Source organism: Grammomys surdaster, unplaced genomic scaffold, assembly GCF_004785775.1.
Source record: "Grammomys surdaster isolate TR1022 unplaced genomic scaffold, NIH_TR_1.0 125977, whole genome shotgun sequence".
Taxonomy (NCBI): Eukaryota; Metazoa; Chordata; class Mammalia; order Rodentia; family Muridae; genus Grammomys; species Grammomys surdaster.
This window is the reverse complement of record NW_021620793.1, coordinates 3,009,577-3,036,851: the sequence shown is the minus strand read 5'-3', so window position 1 is coordinate 3,036,851 and position 27,275 is coordinate 3,009,577. Positions and strand designations below refer to the sequence as shown.

Below are 27,275 nucleotides of genomic sequence, written 5' to 3'. Positions count from 1 at the left end.
AGGGATGCTAATTCTCCCCCCACTGTAGCGGGCAAAGCTTGCTTGATACAAGATGCAGGATCCTGAACATCTGTCTATAACTCCTGTGTGCTTTGGTTAAGGCTACAAAAGCCTGCCAAGAGATGTGTTCATACTCAACACTATTGATACACTGACACAGTTCACATCTTAAAGGGAATACGAGAGAGTTTATTCTGGAGCCATTTTGAGGTGATCATGGTCCAGGACCATGGATTTAGGTTATTTCAAATTCTATGTTCCAGAACGAAAACAGTTTCATGAAGTTTTATAGTTTTACAGAACAAAGAAAGTCATAAATCAAGGTAAGTTTGAAATATGTCTAGGTACATCATAAGTCAGGTACACAGAGATAGGGGAAGCTTTTCTACAGGCCTGAGATGCTAATTGATACATTCTTCGCTTTAGGGTTGGTGAAAGTTACTGGTATACTAAATTAATAGATTCCAAAAGGTGTCTTATCTATTAGTCACAGGATATTAGTTCTGACATAGAGGGTGAGCAAGTCATGGTTATTCAGGAGGCAAAAGTTAGCCCAAGATAAGGTAATTCACTTCTGGACTTATAACACCCAACCTCCCTATACCACTACAGTCTCAATTAGTCAATCTTTGCAGACACAGCTTCTTTCCAGGAATTTTTGCTCACAACATGTTATACATAATTCAGTTTTCCGTCAGCCGGTAAGTTAATTTTGCATGTGTTACCCTTAAATCACTTCTCCTGCTGAGAAAGCCCCTGCTGTGTGACTCTGGGACCCTAAAGGGATCCAACAACCATTGTGTCCTCTCCCTCCTAGAATAGGATCTCAATACTGCCATTCTTCATAGTTCTGAGCTCCCTTCCCCCCCACCCTCGGGGAGGGGCAGGTCTGGTGCCAGGCTGGGTGCCAAGGGAAGCAGAAAGCAATTGAACAAAGTAGCATTCACTCCCAGAGCCATCAGACCTGCAGGGAGCCAGGATGCCAAATCCCAAAGAACTATAGGCCAATTAAAGGCAAGCCCTCCAGACAGAGGGGACTGCCTATGCCACTAGGGAGAGAGAGACTGCGGGTATAAATAGTTAGTGCTGTTGGGTGCAAAGTTGAGGCAGGGGTAATCTGATGGAGTCAGGTCATGGAAAGTCAATGTATGTCCTCTAGGAATAAGGGAGGAAAGATGCTAGAAGACGAATGAATGGGTGATAGTTTAGGCAATGTGACAGGTTTCCCACTTCCATGGGCAGCTTGGCTATTTACAGCAGAAACATTGTCATAGATAGCTTTAACTGTCAACTTGACACAGCCTAGAGTTGCCTGAGAAGGGAGCCTTATTAAAGAGATTGCCCAGATCAGATTGGCCTGTGGGCATGTCTGTGAGGGATTGTCTTGACTGTGAATGATGTAGGAGGGCCAAGCCCACTGTGGGCAGCACCATTCTCTAGGCACGTGGTCCTGGGCTGTACAAGAAAAATAGCTGAGCTTGAGCCTGGGAGGGAGCCAGCCAGCATGGTTCCTCTATCCATGGTTTCTGCTTCAGTTCCTGCGTTGACTTCCTTCAACAGCAGACTGTGATCTGCGAGATAAAATTAACCGTTTTCCCACTAAGTTGTTTTGGTTGGAATATTTTACCACAGTGACAGAATGAAAGTAGAGTGAGCATATATCCATGATAAAAGGTTCTGTGAACGTTCTGGAAGGTTTAACAAATCCTAGATTGCTGGGTCTTATTCCAGAACACATACATACCCCTGCTTTGAGTCTTGCTCCTGCTCTCCAAACTCTCACTGTTAATTTTCTTTGTTGAGTATACAACAACACTTCTTTCCTTAGTGGAGAAGGTCCACCCAGCACACACTGTTGGCAGGGAAAGAGAGAGAAGGTCCCATTAGTGATTGTCCCTGTCTATAATACCATGACAAAAGCAACTTCAGGGGTGGCTAATTGTTTGAAGTTGTAGTCCGTCATGGCAGTCATAAGGATCGAAGCTTGAGGAAGGTGGTCACATTGTGTCCAAGAAGCACAAAGCAGGCCAGCAAGATGGCTCAGTGGGTAAAGGCATTTGCTGCCCAGTCTGATGATCTGAGTTTGATCTCCAGGACCCCCATGGTGGAAAGGCAGAACTGATTCCTGAAAATTGTCTTCTGACCTCCATGCATGTCCCATAACATGGCACATTCACATAGTAATTAATTAATTGATTAATTTTTAAAATGTGATAATTTCACAAATAAAGCAGAAAACCGTGAACAGTTATGCTCAGCTCCTTCTCTCCTTTTTACTCAATCCTGGAACCCGGCTTGTGACATGGTGCCACCCGCATGTAGTGTGAGGCTGCACACTTCAGTTGACCTACCCTAGACAGTCCCACGTGGACATGCTCCTCTCCTGTGAGACTCTGGAGCATATCAAGTTGACAGTGACTATAAGTCATCACATGAAGTATCTCAAGAGCTCAGCCTCCCTCCCTGCAGGATGGGGAAGAGGAGCCCAAACCTTGGCCAGGTTCTATAAGTTCATCTATATCTTTGTATCACCTGTGTTCTACCAAAGATGGCTCTGTGTCTCTGGTGCTAGGTCTCTACCCACACAGCAGGTTCAAGTCCAAAATCATAGCATTTCACATACCCTTGCAAAGATGTCCCTGGAGTGTATTTTTTCAACTTCAATAACCCACTTGTCAGCATGGTGGAAGTGTGTGGCCAGCGAAAGGACGTGGACAGGGGTCTGACATGACCCAGGGTTGGGTACTGGTGTCTCTGCTTTTTGCTATCATCTGTGTACCTAGACATCTACTGAGATGTCCATCATCCCACTTGTAATCTGGTTGCAGGAGAAATGGCTGGAATCAAGCATGGGCTGTCTGACTTGCTGCACAGAGGTTTTGCTTCAGCAAGCTGATCTCTCGACACCGACCTCAGACTTTACTGTCTCCATGAGGTCATCCTGTGTCCCCCGTTGAGTTGTTCTTTATCTCTGGGAAATCTTGCTAGAAGACCTATCATCACTCAGCACACGCTGCCCCATGACAGACTCCTCTATGTTTGTCCACCTCTGCCATGAAGATGCCATCAGGAGGATGTGGAGATGGGGACAGACACTAACTTGATTTTCTTCCTTGTTCCCAGAACCCAGATTGAAGAAAATGAATGGGTGTGTAATGTCTACAGATTTAGAGTGGGTGAGGCTGGGGAGATGACAGTCACTAAAACACTTGCCAGGCAAACAGGGAGTCTTAGTTTGCTCTCTAGAAACTATGTTTCAAGAAGCTGAGCACAGTGCTACATACTTGTGTTTTTTCCATAGATATTTTAATTTTTTATAATAACATTCTTCTCCATATAATATATAATAACTATGGTTTCTCCTCCCTTTACTCCTCCATGTTCCTCTCTACCTCCCTTCCCATCTGGATCCATCCCCTTTGTGTCTCTCGTTAGAAAACAAACAACTTTTAATGACTGCTTCTGTTTTGCTCACACACATACATATAACACACACATTTAAAAAAAAATGCTAAAGCATCCACTCACATCACCCCACAGTTGGCAAAACCCAGGCAAGGCAGTAAGTAGCAGGCAAGTCTTTCTCATGTCTTTCCCAACCAACGTCCTATAAAACAGGAGGGAGGGAGAGCATTTGGATTGTTCAGAAAGTTTGGATTAAGAACTGTGTAAACGCAATGACAAACTCCATGGCTTGAAGCTCACTCCCTGCTTGAGTTCCCTGCATTGAAGACTGGACTTTCCCAGGGAAGAATGTATACCCCTCGTAATTAACTAGAGACTCAAAGAAAAGAGTCCATTGTCACCCAAAGATCAGCTCAGTCAATGCTCAGCCAATGCACAGTGAGCAGCATGCTCGCCAAATGCTGAGCTAGAGCACAGGACCAATGAAAGGCAGGTGACTGCTCCAAAGAGCCTACAGGGGAAGGGATATGCCACCAGATACTACCAATAAAGACGTGCATGTTTGCAAGTTGGAAAAAGCAGGCGCTGAGAGTCAGGGTGAGAAGCATCAAGAAGACCTAAAGGATAAGACAGAACCAGACAGAGCCAACAACTCCTCAAGGGAGAAAACAAAATCCAGCCGCATGGAGTTTGCCAATGACCATGGTGTAAATACTTCTTATATAGCTGGTTTCAAATCACTGGCCTGATGTACAGGGAAGGGCAATTCCCATTGGCTATAGTGAGCTCTGTAGGTCACAAGAGGCAGCCTTGCTAAGGGGATATACAGTCCAGGCAGAGGCAGAATAGCAAGTGCAAAAGCCCTGAGGCAGGAATAATGTGTGCTTACAGATCAGAAGGAGTGGGAGTGTACCCATCACCGCAGGTAAAGGATTGAGAGGCTTGTGCTATAGAGAATAGATCACATGGCTATAGAGGTCTCTGAAAAGGCTAAGCAGCAAAGCCCTCAGGCTAGGGAGGTGTGGCCAGATGAATCTCTGGAGAAAGGTAAGCTTGCCCCAGGTATCCTGGAAAATTTAACTCAGCAGGTAAAATAGAGACTACTGAACATAATGACACACACCTTCAACCCAGCACTCAGGAAGCAGAGGCAGTTGTATCTCTGTGAGTTCAAGGCCAACCTAGTCTACATAGTGAGTTCCAGGCTAGCCGGGGCTATAAAGTGAGTCCTTGTCTAAAGTGGAAAACAAACTATGCTCACCGGCTAGGTCCATTTACCATTTCATCTCTCAGTGTCTGAGGTGGGTGTGTGTTTACTAAACAAGAAAATCAAATGTTTCAGCTGGAAACAAAATATTGTAATGTCAAGTATGTCCACCGCCTACCCACCCTCTGCTGTAAAATGTCACTGGGACAAATTTGAGCATGCAACCTGGTTCTCCTCCGAAGAAGCAAAGAGTGTCTGTCTTTCCAGAGGCAACTAAACCCCAGAAAACTCTAGCCAAGGATGTACAGTCTCCTTGTACCTGGTCGGTGCTTGCTTCTGCAGTCCTCGTCACGAGGCTGGGATGAGACGTGGGCAATGTGTGGATGGTAACAAGGAAAGAGCCTCTCCAGGGTTTGGATGTAGTGGGTCCAAAATCAGTCTGGGTTGGGACTTCTTGAACAGTACTTGGTCCTCATTACGGATCGCTATGAGAACTTCAACTGGATCCTGAGCCCACAGACGATGTGAGTAGGCTTCCAGTGAAGGTCTTATTCACACGCCTCTGGAAGAAGATGTTATTAAAGCTACTTATTTACTTGATTTTTCAAAAGATGTACCCTCTGTTCCTTGCCAGAGGACTGGGCTTGTATTCAAAACAGGTACTCTTGGTATAATTTCTGAAATCTAGCCCAGCACCCTCCAGCCCTCTCCAGGCAGACCCCTTGGACTCCAGGGCCACTCTGTGTATTTGTGAACCCCAATTACTCCTCTTTGGGCTCAGAGGAGTGACAAGGCCCATTCCTGTGGGGAAGTCACATGATGTACTGCCAGGACATTCTTGGGAACAGAACTAAAACATCCAAGTTCTCCAGGCCAGGTCATACACCTGTCACCTCCTACACCTTCTTCAAGGATGACATCTCCAAGAACTGGGGCTAGAAATAATTGCTATATACTCTACCCCGTTGGCTCTGTGCCTTTACCATCCAACTCGTGTTTCTGGAGGTGTCGCAGTTTCATTTCCTTTGCTCTAATAAAACACAACCAAAAGCAATTTAAGGGAGAAAGGGTTTTTTTCAGGTCACAATTCCAGATTATGGTTCATCATTTTGGGGAAGTCAGGATGTCAGACAGTTAAAACAGTTAATCATGTCAAGTCCACAGTGAAAAGCAAAGAATTAAAGGCATGCATGCTTGTATTTAAGCATGATTTCTTCACTCTTATACAGCCCAGGATCCCAAGCTTAGGGAATGGTGCCACCCATGGTAACGTAGGTCTTCCCACATTAACTAGCATAGTCAAGATAATCCCTTATAGACATCCCCACAGGTTAACCTGTTATAGATAATCCCTCATTGAGACTTTATTCCCACAATTCTATATTGTGGCAAGTTGACAATTAATTACAACCATCACAGGAAGAGACCTGAGAAAATGTTATACCTGGGTTTACCACTGGGGAGCCCTACCCAGCAGGACTTAGAGGGAAGAAGAGAGGAAGCTTAGGATGCTAGCAGTATTGGCTCCTCTCTGCTCCCTATGCCCCTCTATCAAGGTAGCCTTCTGAGAAGGCTCTATCCTCAGTGAGTAGTAACTGTGTAGACAGTTACAATCATATAGTACAGCTTCAGTGCTATGGCCCCTACACCCATAAGCTGGCATGTCACCGTGAGATACCAGAGGTGGGTGATGTAATGAGCGACCATTCATCTTCTCAGTTCTAGCGACTGAAGTCCAAGCTCTGGTACCAGCAGGGTCCATTCTCTCCTTTGCTTGCTGATGGCCCACCATCATGCTATTTCCTCCCAGACAGCCTTATGTGCCCAGTCATCCCTCTTGTCGTCCTTCTACATGGACACCAGTTAGATTGGATTAGAGCCCTACCCAAATGACCTCATTTTAACTTAATCTCCTCTTAGAAGACCTTTATCTCCAAATCCTGTTACATTCTGAGGCTTGGAACTTGGAGACATGATTAACAGGGAGGGAGTGATACTGTTCAGTCTCTGGCAGGTCCCCCACATCCTTACTAAGCACTTGATCCTAATGTGAATGGCCCATCTGTTTCTGCTGACTGGTTGATCAAGGAAATGCTAGGTTTGTCTCTATTGCTTGGATTTACACTAAGCTACCCACTTGTAACCCTCCCGTGACAGCCAGGAATTAGAAAAGGTATACAATCCCCGGATTGTAGACAGTATGACTGTCTAGAGATCTAACCCATCAATCCATGATTAAATGATCCCCCTCCCCTTTCATATGTCTGGTCCCACAATCCTCTTAGCTCCAAGACCGAGAGGTTATGGGTGGATCTCACCTCCCTTCCTCAAGGACCCAACAGTGTGTATAAGGATCCGGGACAGGGCGTTTGCCAGATCCTTGTCAGTGAGGAGGATGTATTTTGGTTTCCACTGAGGATGCCAGCCCTGAAGTATGTGTCAGGGACAAGTGGACAAGAACACTGATCGACACAGCCACTGTTACTAGTCTGAAGAATTTCATTAGACTTTTAGGGACCTCAACTCAGACCAAACCAGGCTTCCATATCAAAAAGAAGTTCAATCTTAGCTGATATGTGGTAAAGCAGGGTTGGAAATGTTATTAGACTTTACATTTTAAGATTTATTTTATTTTTATGTGTACATGTGTCTCTGTGTATGGGTATATGCATATGAGTGTCAGTACCTGTGGAGGCCAGAAGAGGGCGCAGGATCTCCTAGAAATGGAGCTTCTGGCAGTTGTGAGCTACCTGATGTAAGTATTGGGAACCAAAGGTCCTCTTGAAAGGCAACAAGCATTCCTAACCACTGAGCTATCTCTCCAGCCCTAAAGGTATTTTAATATGGACTTAAAAATGAGGATTAAGGGACAGAGGGGTATTCAAAGTGAGGCATACCCTAGCATGGGCTTCCCAAGGGGAAATAGAAAAAAAATGTGCATATCCAAGTATGAATCCTCAAGGGAGAGCAGCAATTAATTGCCTTGGCCTTAGCCATATGCACTGTTGGGGAGAGCAGCACTTGATTGGTTGGCCTTAGCCGTATGTACTACTGGGGAGAGCAGCAACCGATTGCCTTGGCCCTAGCCATAACCTTTTGCATCTACGCTTTCTCTCTTGATAAAAGAGACGTATTATGGGGTGACTCTCGAGATGTGTGATGCATTCAGAATCTGGTGGAGTAAAACCAGGAGCCACTAAGATTGCACAAAGGGTTCACATATGTCCTTTCCCATGTGGTTTCTGGTGAGAGTCCTAGAAATGAAGGGTTTGTACTGGAAAGGGAGTTGTTAACTGTGCTGGGATCCTTGTTCTGTGGCTAAGGCTTCAGCCAGATTCCAGAGGCAGAAGCTTCCTTCTGACTTCTCAGCTCCCCAGGATGTTCTGTGCATCTCTGTCCTAACTCATATGGTAAAGGGGACATCAAAGCCCTCATGAGCCAGGTGAGGGCGTGGCCGTGGGAGATATTTTGGTTTCCACTGAAGACGCCAACCCTGAGGACAGAGGAACTGACATCTCTGCTCTCACCTCAGCATCTGCTTCAGGGTGAACATACCCATGACTTTCTCCTCAAAGGGAATGAGGGTCTATCCTGCAGCCAACTATGAGTGATCGTGGTCTGGGACCATAGATACAGATTTCCCCAAATAACATTTCCCAACAAGGTGACAGTTCCATGAAGCTTTTATAGAAAGAGAACAAAGAAAATCATTCATCGAGGTTGTTTTCACAAACACCAGAGTAGAAACATCAGACAGGTGGGTTACAGCAAAGCCAAGAAATCTCTGCCATAGGCATCAGACTGCTGTAACTTTCCAAAAGGATTTATCTGAGAGTCACCAGTATGCTAGGGCACACGGAGGTGGGCAACATAGACATTTAGAGTAGCAACGCTAACTCCAGATCCATTTAGATCCCAGCCTGTGACATCTCAGCTCTCCAAAGGCCATCGGCTTTGCAAAATGCTTAAGACAGGAATAGCTTTTACTGGGAGATCTCGTTCAAATCACACTCACAGGTGTGGAAACCTAGTGCCCCATCCTGAAGACCATGCCAGGCTGGGAGCTCCTCCCCTAGCCATCAGCTTCATAGACTTAGCAGAGCTCTCTTCTAGAACTTTCCGAACTTGTTTGATAATAGAATGGTTTGTCCTTTGAAACCTTAATTGTCTTTGGTCCCATAAATGAATTCTCCCACTCACACCATGCTGTTACCAGGGATTCCGAGGTTATCTTCTGAGTTCTGGAATTTTCTACTGCTGTGGTGGCTACTTAGGAAACTCAACCAAGAACAACACACACACGCACGCGCGCACACACACACACTCAGGCCTTTGTTTGTTTGTCATGTATATTGAGTCGAATTCCATATGTTTTTAGCTTGCTCCCTGTGTCATTAGCAGTGTAAGGAGTCACTTGGAATCCATAAAGGTTTTAGGTCTCCCGGTTTCTTCCTCAGCTTCATCTCTAAGTAGACACTGGGCAGTCAACATTTTTGCAAACGGCATGTGTCATGTGTTCTACACCAGGCACTGAGTTGCTGTAAAATAAAGCCCAGAGTCCTCCCCCACGGAACTTGTGGTGTGAGCCACCCTGCCAAAGGCTCTTAGAATTTGAATGGCTACTGAAGATGATCCCAAGACTCCACAAGCCTGATACTGAGCAGCCCATGTCTGTCTACTCATGAGGGCTCAGGCTTGGGGTTCCCTCTTTCCCCGCTCTGAACAGGTTAGAGACACATCAGTTCTCTGTTTGAAACTTCTTTGGTCCCCATGAACCTGGCTGTGTCTTCCCACACATGAAGACATCCTTTGCTCACCCAGAGGGCTTGAGCCTGTGCAGACACCTACAGTACAATGAGAATCAGGAGTTTGGTCCCTGCTCTTCCAGAAGAAGGAAATGGGAGGTGATTCAAGGCATGGAGCCGTGTTCTACATTGCTGTCTATCTTGCCATCTCAGAGTGTGATTGTGGCCAAGGAGCTGGCTTAAATCCTACCCTCTTAGGTACCTGTTAACCTCATCAGACACAAAAAATTCTTTCTTTCTTTGGTTTCCACAGGAGACATTAGCGTGGTTTGCCTACGTGATGCCCACAGGCATGGCTTCTTCCTCAGCCTGCCAAACCTGAATTGTTTTTGTTTGGGGCCCATGAGATGGCTCAGTGGTTGAAGATGCTTGCTGTGCCGGCCTGGTGACCTGAGTCTGATTTGCAGAATCCACAGTGGCAGGAGAGAATGGACTCCCACGTGTTGTTTTGTTGTTGTTTGACTTTCACAAGCATACCCTGACAACCACATGCTCATGAACACCCCCGCCCCTCCCTCTCTCCCTTCCCCCCCTCACACATACACACACACACACACACACACACACACTTGTGATTTCCAGCAGCTGCCTCCAGTCCACAGGCTTGCATTCTCACCTTTGGCATCTCCTGTTCACCAGAGTGGCATCCAGCAGATAGCACTGGTGTGGATTATAAATTGGGGATGCTTTATTTTGATTTCTGTGGTGCAGTTTGGGTTCCTATAGATTATCATTTCATATTTTTAAAATATCTTTTTTATTACATTTTTAGTGGGGGTGTCATTTGATTTCCACCTACAAAGTCCGTCATTATAGACATACTTCTGATACTTTCTTCCTTCCCGCACTTCTTCCTCCCACACCTACTTTCCCTCCCCCTCCCTCTTCTCCTTCATGTGCTCCATCTTAGAGACTTAGCTTTCTCCGTGATGTTTCCTGAATATTCCAGTCTGGAGGCCATCACAGGGCCTTTGTGCTGACTGTCTCATCCACCTAGACACTCTCCCTTTGGATACCAACCTGGAACACCAGTCAATTCTTTTAGGACTCTAAAGAGAAGAGTCCCGTGTGAGCACCCCAATCTCCCCTGCTTCATTCTCACCCCCAACAGTGATCTCCACTTCTTAATTCCCATCTTCATTTCTTCATTGTCTTTCCCAAGAGTAAGGCTCCCGACTTTCTGTGTGTCCTTTTCCATACCTGGGGGGAGGCCACTCTGGTATACAGTAATTACTTACTGATTCGGTACACATTCAAGGGTCATGTAGTAGTTTGGAGGTGGGGGCTGATTTCTTTGGAGGACAGGGAATATGATGCAAATAGATTCTAGAACATTCTCCATGCTTCCCAAAGTCTGTGCCTTGTGTGACTGTCCTCTTGGGTAGGACAAGACTGTGTCTCTGTGTCTGGGTCTAAAAGAAGACAGAGACGGAGACAGGTGTCATTCCTGAGGCCAGGTTACAAGGACTGTGATTGTCTTGCTGCCACACAGTCTGTCCTCTCTCAGTTGCCATAACACCTGCTGGGTTCTGAGCCATAGAGCGGCTCACATGGCAAGGAACTGGGAATGGCCTCTGGCCACCAGACAGATGAGCAAACATGGAAGCTGGCCATCTTCACCACAATTTTGGTGACAGTAGCCTCAGCTGGCACCCCCTAGCAGCCTGTGAGAGGCCCTGAGTCACTCGGTGGACTGGAAAGCTTGTCACCTGACTTGTGCTACACAGAACCTGTGGGATGCTCAACGTGCTTTAAGCCCTACATCTAAAAGGACTTGCTGTGCCGCAGCAGATACTGCCTGAAGGGGAGGGTCAGGCTGGAGAGGGGATGTGTCAGAGATAAGGGAACCTCTGAGTCTAGTCTGGCTCTTGACTTTCTGCTGCTGTAACTTAATGTTACAGTCTGGGTATGATCATTAGCATGAAGTGTCAACGAGATAGAATCTAGAATCACCTAGCAGATAGGCCTCTGAGAGTACCTGTAGGGAACTATCTTGAATACAGTGGAGCTGCCCACCGTGGGTGGCACCATTCCCTGGCTGGAATCCATGCTCATAGACATGAGGAAAGGGAAGCTGAACAGCAGCATACATTCGTGCACTCATTACTCTCTGCTTCCCAATTGTGGATGTAATACGACCAGGTTCCCAGCAAATGGACCGTGCCCTTGAACCACAGGCGCAAATCAACCTTTTCCTCCTCTAAGTTACTTTTGCCAGAGCGTATTATCACAGCCAAAGGAAAAGAAATGTCGACGCTGGATTAGTTATTAATGACAGTAAAGCATTAGGCTCCTGATCCAGGAGGCTGGAAATGCAAGCTCCCGGCGCTGCGACCTGGTGAGGGCCTTTGTACCGAGTCATCAGTTATACCAAATCATCTGTGACACAAGGCAATAGGGCCATCAAAGCTGTCCTTTCTCATGGTCCCTCTGCTACCATCATGGCGTGAATCCAGCATGGGGACAGAGCTCTCCTGACCCCGTCAGTGAAGGTTCTACCTCTTAAACATAGACAGAGCAAGGACTACATTATCACCAGGTCAGCCAAACTACAGAGAAACCTGAGACCAAGAACCAGGGGGGCCCTCAGAAGGAGGGAACAAAGGGTACAGGTGCTAGGTGCCAACTGGGACTTCTATAATCAAATACTCAAACAGGAGTCAGGACCAGTGGCACATACCTGCAATCCCTGCTCTTGGGAGGTACAGAGAGGAAGAGTTCAAGGTCATCCTTGGCTACATAAAAAGTTTGAGGCTAGCCTGGGCTACACAAGACCTTGTCTCAAAAGGGTTGACCTAGACTCCAGGCCACTGAGATGGTAGACAAGCGGGGAAGTTATTTGCACTTTTTGGAAAGCAACAGCAGGGTGGAGCTGGAACCATGTTTTCCCAGAGGACAAGCCAGGCCCTGAGACTTTTGCACTCATTTGAGAGTCTCCAGAAAGACACAGACTGGATGCTGCATACTGTATTCCACTGATGGTTATTCCGTGGGCACAATGGCCCACGACCTGCTAGTTACTAAATAATCTGCTTCTCTCAGAGAACTGAAGTTGGGCCTCTGTAAGGCCCAGAAGGACCAAGATCCAAACGTTGGTGGCAGACACAGCCCAGACATGAGCAGCCTTCAGTGTTCCCCAGAATGACCCATAGCTAAAATTAACCTGCAGCAGCTGCTGAGTTAATACTTAGTTCCCAGACACCCCCCCCCCTTCCCTGTTCCCTCTCATGAGACAGTGAGAAGCCCTGGACACACTAGGTATTATGCAGTTAGAACTTCCTAGTAGATAGGTTGTGCATGTGTGTGTGTGTGTGTGTGTGTGTTTGTGTGTGTGTGTGTGTTGTGTGCACATGTATGCATATGTATGTGTGAGTGTGTTAGGAGGCATGTGTGTGCATGCACACGCATGGATGTGGATGGGACATGGGAACTAATTACAGGATTAGGTCACTAGGGGAAGGGATACCCTAGAAGGACATACTTTTCCCTGGACCCTGCCTGACTCCCTGTGTGCTCCCCAGCTGTAGTAAGGTGTGCAACATTGCTGTTGCATGGCCTCCACCATGATTTTCTGCTCTACATAACCCAGAAGTCACGGAGCCTGCCATCTCTGACTGGAAACCTCTGAACTGTGAGCCACAGTAAGTCTCTGCTCCCTCTGATGTTTGGGACAGCGACCAACATGTCAATTAGTACGCAGCCCTGCCCTTAGTGAATGCACATCACTGGCCAGTCTTGAGTGGCCAGCTCAGCTATGCTGATTGATGACTGAGCGCATGCTCCGTACCTGTGGACCATCTGTCTGTTGGAGTGCCTGTTCCATACCTTTCTCATCCTCCATGAGTCTAGCCTGGGCCTGTCATCATGGCAGCAAAAAAGGGAAGAGTTAGCATCACTCAAGGCCTCTTCAAATCTCTGCTTGTCTGTGTGCATTGGAATCCCCACATGTCCTTGACCAAGGCTTGTCACATGGTCAGGCCCAGACTGAAGGAGCCATTTTACAATTCTCCCGGGTACACTGATAGACCTTTTCTGTCAGATCTATGCCAGCCCATCATTCCTGTGCCCATCACTGTCACTCACAGAGATGACCCTGTGACTGCTTACTTTTCCATCCATTCAGTGACCTTCATACATGCAGAAGTCAGAGCACAACTTGAGTCAATCCATCCTCTCCTTATAATGAGTGAGTGAGCGCTAGGAATTGAATGCAGGTGGAGCCACAAAAGGTTTCTCTCTCTCTCTCTCTCTCTCTCTCTCTCTCTCTCTCTCTCTCTCTCTCTCTCTCTCTCTCCTCCTTTCTTACCTATGCTGCTCTCTGGCTTGACTGATGATATGTATTCTAGATAGATTCTGTGCCATCTGGTTACCCTCATAGCAATTCCATTTTGTTCCCACCATTTACTACAGTCCCAACCTGAACACCAATGTGCCCTCTGCTCTTATACGTGATAATGGACACATCCCTTCTCAAATATATCCAGCCATGCTGCCTTCAGATCTACCCTTGTTCTCAGTTAGATTAGTATGCAGGTCCATGTGAAATTTCTCACTGAAGGTGTTGAGGGAACAGAATTCAAAGAGTTCAAAAGCAAACTATTCCTAAACAGCTAGTATGTTGGCACAGCCTACTGGTCTACCTTTGAACCTCTGGACATAGAGGGCAGCAGGATGAAGGGGCACAGATGCTTCAGGGTCCAAGTGGGGAGTATTTGTAGTGACAGAGACACCTGGCCTTCAAGTAATTTCTAGCTTTTCTAAGACTGCTTGTGAAGCTTGTCAAGAACCTCGAGGAAGGGACTTTTCCTATAAAGAGCTGCCGATCCTGGCGCTGTGATGGTGTCCATTCTTCCTGGAAGGAAGAAAGAGGTGTGGGTATATGCTGGGCTTTCTCTGGGTGAAAAGAGCCTTGTGGTTTTGAGAATTGGGAATTCCTGGTGGAATTGGGAATGTGATAGCCTGCCCCCTAGAGGCACTTTGAGGAATGACTGGGACAGCTGCGCCTGGGCTCTGATGTGAGCATAGTATTTTTTATTCCCAAGTCATGAATACAGAAACTGAAGCACAGAGAAACTCATTCTGCAGGTTGCAGGGCCTGGGGAGTGTGAGCTCTGTAGTCTGGCCCTGAAATCTCATTCATCACCAGGAACCTTGCCTTCGAGTGCTCTGGCCCCAAGTGTACAGTGCAAAGCTATTGCCTAGTGTGTCTGAGATGAGCAGAGGTCTGGGTACACTGTGAAAGCCAACTTAGGGAAGGGACAACAACTTGGCAGAAAAGATCTGCAGCCACTCAGGTTTGCCCTAAGTGGCGCTTTAACACTATTGAAGGGTAGATTGCTAAGTGACATCTAGAGTAGCTGGTAATGAGGCACCAAGGTGTCTCTTGATCCCCTTTCTTCCTCTGTAGGAATATGTTGGACAAATGTGGTTTTATATTTGGTGTCGTCATTGTCTTTATATAAGGTGGCACTCTGTAACCCAGGATGGCTTCAAAGTCATCATGTAGTCCAGGCTAACCTCCAACTTATGCACAATCCTCCTGCATTAGCCTCCCAAACACTGCCCTGGCCGGTTTGCATTACCACACCTGTGTAGATGACAGTCTTGATTCCCACAATCCCTCTCAGCTCTGGCATTTGGTGCAGGCCTGTGTGGACAGACTCAAGCAGAAGAACTCTCTCATGGTAACCAAGCACATGGCATCTCGACACAGAGCACCAGCTTCTACACAGAGCCTCAGGTGACAACAGGGCTCAGGGAGACCCAGGGCAGTGAGAGAGATGTCTGAGTCCCTCTATCCTGTCAGTTGGTGATTTTTATCTTTCTTGGCTCTGTTTAATGGCCAAAAATTCCCTAAAATGGCCATCTAACACCTGTCATGTGTCAGGGACCACCCTTGTCTTACATTCTCGCTGTCTCAGGTGACCCTATATCATGTCCCCCTGGGCTGGGCTGGTGTGATACAGTGAGATACAGCGTCTCCAACCTCTGTCCTTTGCCATCTCCCCCTGCCCACCCTGCACCTCTGGGTTTTATATTATTATTATTATTATTATTATTATTATTATTATTATTATTATTATTTTGCTCTCCTTCCCTCCCAATTGCTGGTACTGGCACAGAGCTGCACAGTTTGCAAAATAGCTTGAAGTCACTTCCTAGAACCTCCAGCTAGAGGGTGAGCATGTTGACTGGATCATGACCTCCACTTGGGAGGTGAGAAAACAGCCTCACAGGGATTTCTCACCATCAGCAGACATGTCTGACCTTGAACACCAGACCACCTTTCCTTTCACAGACTGCCAGTGTTCCCACTGCTTTCTCCCACCAGGCCCTGCCTCTTTTTCCTCCTTCTTCTCCTCTTCTTCCTTCTCTTCCTCCTCCTCTTTTCCTCTTCCTCTTTCTCTTCCTCCTCTTCTTCCTCCTCTTCTTCCTCCTCCTCCTCCTCTTTCTCCTCCTCCTCTTCTTTCTCCTTCTCCCCCTCTCCCCCCTCCTCTTTGTCCTCCTCCTCTTCTTTCACCTCCTCTCCCTCCTTCTCCTTTTTCTCTTCTTCTCCTTCCTCTTCTCCCTCCTCCTTCTCTTTCTCCTCCTCCTCTCCCTCTTCCTCCTCCTCTGTAAAAGGGCAGAAGTAGCTAGCTACTTGGATTGCAGGCTTACCACAGTGCTCTGTATAAGTTCTCTTCAAGGTAGCCTGTCCCATCCTTGGGGTAACATTGTGAGATAAGTCAGCCCCATTCCATTTCATGGATAAGGAAACCAAAGCCTAGAAAGGTTAAGTAGCCTGTCCAAGGTCACACAGTAAGCCACAGAGGGAGCTCATCTGGCTACAAAATCCAGCATGTTCATGACAACTTTATTCATTACCTGTCTCAAATACTGCTCATTCATTCTTCCGTTGGAGAGACTTCCAGCTTACATAAGATAGGATTCTAGTTCTCCGAGAATCCAGTGTGTGGGTCTGAGAAGCTGTGTTTTTCTATAGCTGAATAGCAAATAACCACAAACACGCCGCCCCCCCTCAGCCACAGATCCCCTTCCAGTGTTTGGAGGTCAGGCATCCAGGTGTGGCTGCATGAGGCGGGGGTTCTGCTCAGGGTGTCACCAGAGCTGTGCCCTCATCAGAAGGGGGATCCTTGCCAAGCTCACTGGCACCAGCCAGTGTTCACTCATTCACATGCAGAGCGTTGTGTAGGTCACACCTGCACGTTGGCACACTCCACAACAAGACTTTTGCCAAGAAATGATTGGCCTTCTCTTCTTTAGTAATCAGGAAACAGAGGATGCTGCATTTGCAGTGTTTCGTCGCCAAAGGCAGTTTTAAGGGTATTTGTGTTGGGTGTGTTTTCTAAATTACTGCTTTGTGTGCTTTCTGGAAGCAAGATGCATATGCTTTGGCCTCGGAGAGATTTGCATTTCGGAGCCAGCAGGTTGGTTTCCAGTGAGTAGGAGACACCAGCACAGCTGAGAAGGAATTGGGGATGTTGTAAATTTGAGGAAACTCCTCTCACACATCCTCCTGGCCACCTCTTCCCTTAAAGGAATCAGTCATATACCATTATCACACATTTCCTCAAGGCTGTCCTCATGGCGCCCCTCCCGAACACTGGCTACTGTGACTGACTACAGACTCAGAAACAAATGGAATATGATTCATGATTGTAACAATGCCCTGTCCATGTGCTAGATCCGTAACACGCCTGCGAATTCCTGTCCTCTGGTGAGGTTGTGACGTGAGGCGTCTGATGCTCAGAGCAGACAAAACACACAGGTGGAGAGCTCTAAGACAGCATTGAAAACCAAGCCTGCGCCTCAGACGTCTCTCATGGTCTGACTCCAGTATGACCCTCATAGACTCAGGCTTTGAATCCATGTTCCCTCAGCTGGTAGCACATTTTGGGGAGGCTGCAGAGACTTCAGGAAGCAGGTCCTGTGTGAAGGAAGTAGGTAGAAGTGGATGGCTAGGGGTGGACCTCAGATGGCTGAGGCCCCTGCTTCCAGCCCTGTTCTCTCTGCTTACTAGGTCACCAAGACGTGAAGAGCTTCAAGCACCGTGAACTTCTGTCTACTTTCCCTGCCTTTCCCCCCCATGGTGGATGGATGCTGTATGATACCATGAGCGAATCTAAGTCTTTTATACTTGGTTAAGTCTCTTAAACTTGTTTGGTTCAGATCTTATGGTCAGGTTATACAAATACAGCTAGCACACCACCCCAAGCAATAAAAGTGACCCAGGCAGCCTTTGTCTATGTTTGTCTCCTCCCTGATGGAAATTCTGGCCAGAATACAGTGCACATCTCCTTACCTGTGATCCCCACAGCCCTGGTCCTCTCGCCTCTCACTCTAAGAAGGACCTGGGATACTGCGTCCTGGGTAGTATTACTTCCAATGTTTTGCTTACAGCAGAAAGGAATTTGAAAGTGGCAAAATCAGTGATGGCAAAGCTCTCCACCAGTTCTGGGACTCCAAGGGCCCCTTCCCCCACCTTCTGCAAGGCTGTTTGTACTTAGTGCTGGCCATTGCAAGCAGACATTTGGCAAGAAAGAACTGCACGATGCATTTGTCCCCTCCACTCCCAGCACAGCCGTCGGGAACATGCAATGCTGTGTCTTGTCTGAAGTCATGATGCTATGAAACCAGGGCCGTGTGTTTGGGACTGGTAGATAACTCAGCAACAGATGCTCCTGTCCCGAGAGCATATTTGTCTTCAAAGACTCTCACCCTTCGAGTCCTAATGCTCACTGATGTTTCCTTTCCCCTGAAAGGCTCCTCTGCAAATGTACGCTCAGAACCATTTTCCCCCGATTGTATTAAAAGCACCCCGACTTTGTTTTCTTTTTCTCTTTGGGTTACGGCAGTATTTAAAAGGCTTCTCTGAAGGGTGAAGTCTGATCTAATGTAGAATGCTCCAGTTCCTCATCACAGAGATCCGGGCTGCAGGGACTTGCATGCTCCTGCATTCCTTGTCCCTAAACGTTTAAGCCATCCCTACACTCTGGCTACACACTGGAGCCTCCTCTTAAAGGCTGGGAGGAAAGCAGATGGACCCAAGGTCTTTAATCAAGCCTCCACCAGCAAATAAAGGGAAGTGGCATTCCCCTTGATATTCTGAAAGGGCTGGACCGCTTGATCAGGAGTGTTTGGAGAATAGACTGTCCAGGTTATTGAAGCAGGATGCCAGCTTCTGCACACACACACACACACACACACACACACACACACACACTGTTCCTTGTTTGCTAGAGAGGAAAATGCGGGCACACATGAATAGACAGACCCCGCCATAGCGCCTCCTACAGGTCACTATTGGAATCAGGCCTCATGGCTCCAGTTCAGCTTGAGTCAACTTAGAGTTTCAGAGTTCCCTGCAGCCTTTTGCTCCTCCCTACTCTGCTACCCCTAGCCAATCCCGAGCTCTCCCCTCTAGGCCCCTCAACTGCAGGTGACCCCTATGAGACTTCTCGATAAGGATGGTGAGAGGGCTCTCCTCCGACCTCAGACACAGTTCCTGATGCACCTGGTGTCTATATTAGTTGCTCACACGTTGCAAACACAAGTCAAAGGAGAGAGGGGTTGATTCCAGCTCTCACAGCTTGGAAACTATAGTCCATCGTGGTAGGGAAGGCAGAAGCGAGGCAGGAATGGGAGGTGGCTGGTTACAGTCAGGAAGCAGGAAGAGATGGATATTGTGTTTGGCTTGCTTTTACTTGTATATTCCGTCCAGGATCCCTGCCCACAGGATGGCGCTACCCACGCTACCCACACTGTAGGGTGAGTCCTTCCCCCTCAGTTAACCCATTTTAGAAACTCTCTCCCAGACATGCCCAGAGGCTTGTCTCCTTGGTGATCCCAAACCCTGATAATGGTCAGTGTTAGGCATCACAGTTTGATTAGACCCATCTGTTATGCACCTTGAAGCTTCGGGGAAGATGGGTAGAGTGATCCCAGCTCAGGTTCCCAGGCATATCTGCACCCTACACAGGTCCCTCCCTCTGGAGTACTTTTTCCTTACCCCCTAATACTTCAAGACCCTGCGAGAGGCACCGTGACTCACAGGACATATGTGTGTGTGTGTGTGTGTGTGTGTGTGTGTGTGTGTGTGTGTATACATATATATATGTGTGTGTGTGTGTGTGTGTGTGTGTGTGTGTGTATACACACACGCATATATATCTCCATTGTTGGTCACACTGCCTACAGCATCATGATGTCATACTTACCCTCCCTCTCCGCTCCCTGGAGATAGACACTGTGAGAAAGCTTATCCATCCCATGTATTCCTTCAATGAGCATGCATCTGCTCTTGCTTGAGCCAGCTTGCTGTCACTATACCAGCATGCCTGAAATGAACTTACAAAGAGGTCTATTTGGCTCATGGTTTTGTCGGTTTCAACCCATGGCTGCTCAACTCTGCTGCTTTGGGCCTGTGGCAGCATGATACATTGTGGAGGGAGCACAGTGGAAAGAACCTGTCTATCTCCTGACTGCTGGCAAGCAGAGAGGGTATGAGAAAAAGACTCCCTAACATCACCTTCAAGGGCATGCCTACCCATAACCTAACTTCTTCCCATAAGGTCCATCCTCCTAGAGATGCCTTCAGCTCCTATTAACACCACAGGCCAGTGACAAGCTTTCATCATAGACGACTAGGAGAACATTTAAGATTTACACCATAACTCCCCTTACAAGGGCACTTTCCCATACAATGCCCATGCATGCCTCGGGGGATCAATGAGAGACATCTCCAACCTCATAGCTCACATACTCTAAGTGGAAAGAGCATGTAATGTCAAAATCAAGGCGTCACAGCTAGATGAGGTGGCACGGGACTCAGGGCTTGAACACCTTAGTACGTGCCCAAGGCTCTGGGCTCCTTAACTGACACTGAAGAAATACAAGAAAGAGATTCCAGGTATTTCCTGAACTCTCTCCTCTGGGCACTCTAGGGGAGGGCTCATCCAGCCTCTATTGACCTGTGGTAATTTTTGGTTCATGAGTCCTTCTGTCCCTTCTTCACTTGGCCCTCATCCATGGGTGTCTGTATCCTCTTGTATTCTGACTCATAGAAGGACGTGCTCATTAGATACAAGGCATACTCTAACCCAGCCTTGTTGTTTGACCTTAACTTTTACCCTGATGAGATTGACAGAGACCTCTCCCCCAAAGCTTCTGAATTCTGAGTGTAGTAAGTTTGGACTGCCCCGCTGACAACTGTGGTCTTCATGCTGTTCTGCTGGGTCCAGATAGCAGTGGACACTGAGACCCAGAGAGGCAGTGTGTCCAGAGCATCTCTAGCTGGGCTTGGCCGAGCAAAGATAAATTGAGCTACGGCCCCAAAGTAAGTACCTTTCCTCCATCCGTGTTCCACCTGCTAGAAGCACACGCCAGCCGCACACCATCCTTAACCTGTTCTCTGGCTACCAATGAGGAGGTCAAACTGGGCCTCTTGGCTGCTCTGGCAGAGCCCAGAGGGTATCCACCTCACAGATTCTCTCCTGAGCCAGTATTTCCATGATCAGCCACACTGACCAAGAATATCTGGTCCCTCTGCACAGACTGTGTGTGGAGAGCAGGGGTCCCTGGGAAACCTAGCTCATACCCTGCCCTGTCTTATGCTCTGCTTTGCAGCCATTCACGTTGCTAATCCAAAAGGTCACTTCTGATTCTCTATAAAGAAACAGTCACTTGTTTTCCCGCTAGCGTCCCACTCTCCTGGTTTGTCTGCCTCCACATGCCCTCTCCCACTGATGTGAGTAGCAGCCTTATGTCCTCCCATTCCACTAGTCTCCATGTCCCCTAGCATGGTGTGCTAATGTCCTTATGGGGACTCTACTCTCTCTGCGGGTTTTAATATCCTTTGGGGAATAAAAGGAGGGGAATTGCTGACAAGTTTTTTCCACAAATTTGGGCTCTTACAAGAGTAGTTTTCTTTGAATCTGCTATGATTCTCTCTTTTTATGTAGACCTAACATTTTTGTTTCCTTTTGGGACCGCCTCTAAGTGGGCTGTTAAATAGTTGGTCTCTTCCGCCGCTGGGTTTTCAAGCTGTGAGGGTTTAGCACAAACAGGCATGCCAGAGGATTGTTCTCATGACTTCATTGTCTTGTGGGTCACATTTGACACAAGCAATGAAGGGGAGGGGGTTAATTTAACTCCTATGCCCTGAGCTCCCCCTGTCTGGCAGAGCTGGGTCCTTGGGGGTGAGATGGAAGCAGGAAGATCCCGAGATGTGGAGGGACTGACAGATAGAACATAGAGAGAGAAGGTGTGGGGTTTGCAGACCACTGTTTTCAACTTTCCAGGCAGCATGGCTTTAGAACTAGGGTTGCTGGGTCTCCAAGATGTAGCCCTGGTTTTCAAGATTAAGAATCTGGGTCTGCTTTCAACTGTTATGTCTTAATTTCTTTTATTGTTTCTGTGATTTAAAGTATCACTCTGATAAAAGCAACTGAAGGAGGAATGATTTGTTTTAATTCATAGTTTGAGGTATGGCCCAACAGGGTGGAAGTCAAGGCAACAGGATCTTGGAGCAGTTGGTCACATCACATCCACAGTTAGGAAGCAGAGAGAGATGAATCATACAACTGCCTAGCCCTCTTTCTCCATGTATATACTTCAGGATCCCACCCAGGGAATGGTACTGCCCTCAGTGGATGGGTCTTTCCACTTCAATTTACCTAGTCAAGATAATCTCCCACAGACATGCCCAGAGATCCATCTCTCAAATGATCCTAGATCCAGTGAACCATTAACATTGATCAATCATCCGCTTTCATCTACTATCCACCCCAGATAAGAATCAATGATAACCCAAAGTACAGATATCCCTAAAGTCTAACTCAGAGATCCAATAGGTTAATTGGTGTTACTTTCAGGAATATGGGTGAGGGGTTACTTGCAGGAGCAGAAATGACTCAAAGACAGCTGCCTCTTCAAAATCCCAACCCAGCAAGAGTGACAGCTCATGAAAGCCAGAAACACGAAGCTCACTGCACAAGCAATCCAACAGGTTGAGGAATGTCTTCTCTAAGTAGCAATCCTTACTGCTTATACAGGGAAAAGGAAGAGCCTAGTTCATGTGCTCAGTTTCAGGAACTTCCTGAAGACCTTGAGTTGCTTACTTCCCGAGATGAATGAGCTTCTCTGTAGGACAGAATGTTTCACCTCCCTTTAGATCATCTAGCATCTTAATGAGTTCCCCAAGATGGAAGGTTTTATATCAGAGGAAAATGTTACATATCAAAGACTTACAGACACTGTGTGACTGACCCATGTTCAAGCATGCACATACATTACATGCCTCTTTCCTTGAAAGCCTGTCCTCTTGACTCCAATGCAAGGCAGGTGTGGTTTTTGTCTGTTCAGCCCTCAGTGTGCAGACAACGAATAACTTTTGGTCCAATGAGCAGCAGCTCTTCAAATGTTTGTTTGAAGGAATGTCTCCATAGTCACCTGTCAGGTACATCTCACGTACCAGACGTCTGCGTTGGATCTTTAAACAGGACAAGGAGAAAGTAGGTGAGACCACTTGTCCATCCAGAGCTCAGATCAGAGAGGGAGAGTACAGGAGATAAAAGGAAGCGTTAGATCAGATTGGATACGGTGGTCTGTTAGCAAATGGCAGTGTCACTATGGAGAAAGCCTGGAAGGCAGAGGAGGAGGAGGAGTTACAGTGTAAAGAATACACCGGGTGCTCTCGGAGCAAAGAAGAGTGCAGAGGCCCTGCAACATTTGAAAAACAGTCAAGCCTGAGTGACAGGGGTAGGGTGTGCACGAGGAAATGTAGAGGAAAGAAATTGGAGATTAGTAGACCATCCCCATCCTGGATGGATAAGACATTAAATGTTGGGATATATCATGAGGTACTTGGGAAACGAGTGGTCGGTAGAGCCAGGGTTTGGGTTCTGGATCTATGCTGCCTGTGACACGATGAGAGGCCACTAGAAGGTGACACATGACCCACCTTGTTGTCCTCAGCTGCTGCTGCTGCTGCTGCAACTCAGAGAAAAGGAAGCTAGAATTTCTTTAATGCGCCCCTAAGAACACCTTCTATGGCAAGGTGGTTGCTGGCAGCTTGTTATTTCCATTTGAGCTAGCCTCAGGTTCCCAGCTGGATGACAGCTGCCCCTCTGTCCCTGCAGCCTCCCCATCCTGGCAGCCTCCCCATCCATACTACATCTTCTGAGGTGCTGATGCCACTAGGACTCTGACTTCTTTCTTTCCCCCAGAGATTCTTGTGTTCCCTGGAACCTGCGGAGGACAGGAATGCATTTAATTTAGGGCCTCCACCTGTGCAGTCAGTAAATTACTTCTGCCCGTTCACTCTGACAAGACCGTCTGCCATGCTGACCTTTCCCTGCCTCATGTGTGGGAGATATATTTCTTTGTTTAACTTCCTGTGCCATCTCCTTTCCGGTTCCTGGCTTTGCTTCCTAATCACTTTGGTGGCTGCCCTTCCTCACTCCCTTGCTTCTAAAGCCCTCTTCTGCTGCTTCCCTCTATGACAGGAGTGCACTCTAGCCTTCTGCTTCTGAGGTGACCATCACAATCTGCTGAAGACCTCTTCATGACCGCAGCACTGTTTAGGATGCTCAGGGTATAGGATGCCTAGGCTATAGGATGCCCAGGGTATAGGATGCCCAAGGTATAGGATTCCCAGGCTGTAGGATGCCTAGGATATAAGATGCCCAGGGTATAGGATGCCCAGGGTATAGAATGCATAGGGTACAGGATGTCCAGGGTATAGGATGTGCAGGGCATAGGATGTCTAGGGTATAGGATGCCTAAGAATTAGGATGCCCAGGATATAGGATCCCCAGGGTAGAGGATACCCTGGGTGGTGAGCTTTGCAAATGTAAGTAAGTACTTCTGATATTCATAAGTGTTTATGAATATTCTCGATATGTGTGATGTTCATTAGTATGTGTACCAATATTTATCCATGTAGTTGTGTGTGTGTATGTATGTGATTGTCCGTGGGGTCTAGAATTTGACACCCAGTGTCTTCCTCAGTCATTCTTCACCTTATAGATTAAGGCAGAGTCTCTCACTGAACCCAGGGCTTGCCTTTTTATCTAGTCTGGCTAGTCAACGCAACTCCAAGAACCTCCTTGTTTCCACCTCCCTCTTGTTGGGATCTCCGGTGGGTGGTCACACCCACCCAGCTTTTTCAAGCTTTTACACAGGTTTTGGAACTATGAGCTCTGTTGCTCACGTGTGCAGGGTAAGCGCTTACCTGCTGAGTCATACTCCCAGCCCAAGACAGTGGTTTGACGTGTCTTGTAGAGAAGTGAAAAATCTATGCATCAGAAAATTGAGCAGCTGAGGGCTGGAGAGAGGGCTCAGCAGTTAAGAGCACTGGCTGCTCTTCCAGAGGTCCTGAGTTCAATTCCCAGCAACCACATGGTGGCTCATAACTGTCTGTAATGGGATCCAATGCCCTATTCAGGTGTCTCTGAAGACACAACTGCAGTGTATTCATACATAAAACAAGTAAAATCTTTTTTAAAAAATAAAAATGAGCTCTCGGCCAGATCGCTGCCATCATGGACACGAGTTGTGTGCAGCCCATCAAGCTGGCTAGGGTAACCAAAGTGCTGGGCAAGACTGGTTCACAGGGACAGTGCACGAAGGTGCGAGTGGAATTTATGGATGACACCAACCGCTCTATCATCCAAAACGTCAAAGGCCCCGTTCGAGAGGGTGATGTGCTCACCCTGTTGGAGTCAGAAAGAGAAGCTCGGAGGTTGCACTGACCTTGCTGCTGGGTCCTGGAATATCCACTACTTAGCCATGGAATGACCTGTGACTGTTAAATAAACCATTTGTATTAAAGAAAATAAATAAATAAAAATAAATAAATAAATAAAAATGAGCAAATGAGACTCTTGGCCTCTGCCTTGTCTGTGTCTGTGGTCAGATCCTGGCTAAGCAGTCATCTTAGAGGTGACAGTTCAATGTTGACAGCCAGCACAAACCAGTGAAGTTGGTTTTGCTGTTGTTGTTGTTGTTGTTATTCTTCTTCCTCCTCCTCCTCCTCCTCCTCCTCCTCCTCCTCCTCCTCTTCTTCTTCTTCTTCTTCTTCTTCTCATTTTGTCTCATCCTTTGAGACAGGGTCTCACATGCCCAGGCTGTCCTCCAACTCTAAGTAGTTAAGGATGACTGAACTCCTGATCTTCCTGCCTCTACCTTCCAAGGGCTGGAATTACAGGTGAGCACACCCCCCCCCCCCCGGTTAGGTCCGGGGGTAGGGTTTCGGAAATCCTAAGCAGGTTTGGCAGCAATCTGTATATAAGACCGACCCACTGCAGCACTGTTTATTACAAGGGCAAATTGAAATCCAAATTGGCCTTCAGTCCCTCAGCGGCTCAAACTGGATGCATGTCAGAGCTAAACAGTGGGATACGGGGAGGAAGTCATAAATCCTGAGATTGATTCTCATAGATACAAAGAGACACACAGAAAACAGGAGTGGGGGTTAAAAGAGGACTGGGGGGGGAATCCCTGAGGATCTAAGTTTGCTCCCCACCCCAGAGTCCACGTCAAAAGCCTGATTCAGCAGTGCACGCCTCTAATCCCGATTCTCTTCCAACAAGATATGTGGTGGAGACAGGAGACTTAGAAACTTGTAGGCCAGCTAGCCTGTAGCACACAGCCTGCCAACAAGAGATACCAGCAAAATGGAAGAAGACACCGACCCCCGTGGCTTTCACACACATGTCGTGGCATGTGCGGGCATGCACAAACTTGTACACAGAAACTAGAGGGGAATATGTTCAGGTTCAAACTGTGGTACCCCGGTATATGTGATGATTTGTTGTTATAGAATAAAATTATGCATCCATTACAGGGTAGATATGATATTGTTAGGAAAAGCAATTAGATAGTTTGCAAATCTTATACACTGGAGTATTCTCAGGTCATGGAGTGGCTATAACATTCCGTCCAATTAACATAAAGAGTTCAATTGAATGAATGACCTTTCAAAAGCTAGGGAGATGGCTCAGTAGGTAAAGTACTTACTGCACAAGCACAAAGAACTAAGTTCAAATCCCCAGCACCCACTCAAAAACTGGGCAAAATGGCACACATTCATAACCCTAGCACTGTGCGACAGAAGTACACAGGTACCAGGTGCTTGAGGGCTAGCCAACCAACCTAACCAAAACATGGAGTTCCAGGTTCCATAACAGATCCCCTCGTCTCAAAAAATAAAGAGCAATAGAGGAAGACACTCAACATGACCTCTGACCTCCACATAAGCACACACAGGTAAGTGTACCTACACAAACACACACACGCACACACACACACATATATATGTGTGTGCATACACATGCATACACACGAACATCTTTTGGTGACCAAAGTTTATGTGGTTGAACAAGAAGAAATAAATATGCATTTTTCTAATACTGTTTTGTGTTCAGTAACCACAGAAGCTTATAAAGTAATAAGCAAAAAACCAAGATAGCCCAGTAGATGTTGAAACATTCATAGGAAAGTATTTGGGAGATGTGTCCCTAGCCATTTCTAGTGGGGGCACCCAAAGATGGGTAAGAAGGGAGATATGAGGCTTAGCTGACTGTTAGCAAGCCCCTGCCTGAGGGTGCTGGAGCTCGTATCCAGTTTCCACTCCGTTTAAAACTAAAATCCCTCAGGTGAAGCATCTTTGCCTCTGTCTCTTTCACTTTTGTTGGAGAATTTCAGACATACAGCATTAAGATATGACATCAGGTTGAATGTCCATCAACAAATGCACGGATAAAGAAAATACAGTATATATTCATAATGAATAATTAGCCATAAAATGGAACAAAATCCGGCCAGTAAGATGACCCAGTGACTGGCACCGGCCACCA

The 27,275-nt window shown here is 47.0% G+C and overlaps 1 protein-coding gene and 1 pseudogene across 1 annotated transcript in view; both read left to right on the top strand.

Moving 5' to 3' along the window:
* Kazn (kazrin, periplakin interacting protein) overlaps nucleotides 1-27,275 on the top strand; it is a 361,892-nt gene that overhangs the window by 69,187 nt on the left and 265,430 nt on the right. The window lies entirely within an intron of this gene.
* On the top strand, nucleotides 24,960-25,169 carry LOC114609622 (annotated as a pseudogene).